Source organism: Anabas testudineus, chromosome 8 (genome assembly GCF_900324465.2).
Source record: "Anabas testudineus chromosome 8, fAnaTes1.2, whole genome shotgun sequence".
Classification (NCBI taxonomy): Eukaryota; Metazoa; Chordata; class Actinopteri; order Anabantiformes; family Anabantidae; genus Anabas; species Anabas testudineus.
The window spans coordinates 13,935,609-13,935,997 of NC_046617.1; positions in this window are offsets into that span (position 1 = coordinate 13,935,609).

A 389-nucleotide genomic window follows, 5' to 3' on the forward strand; every position below is an offset into this window, starting at 1 on the left:
TTTGCCTCAAAGTGTTGGAGTTATCTGCTGCCCTCTAGTGGCAGCACATTCAGCACTTCCTATAGCACTTAAAAAATAATTTTCTTACGTTTAAAAAATAGAAAATGAAGTTGAAGAAAGTTGTAGAAACACGATATTATATACTTTATTGTATTTAATTAATTTATTTGTGGCCACGGGTATAAGCACCGACTTTTGGCTCATGTCGTCCTGCTTTAAGAAACAAACTAATGCACCGTTCAGGTAAGTTTTATGCAACTAATAACGTAAAGATAATACGTTACACTGTAGTTATAATAAATCAGCATGTGAATTTATTTATTTCCTCGTTATTTGATGCCTCCTAATTTGTGTTTGCACGGGAAGTCCTTGGCAACCAGCGAGTCCTT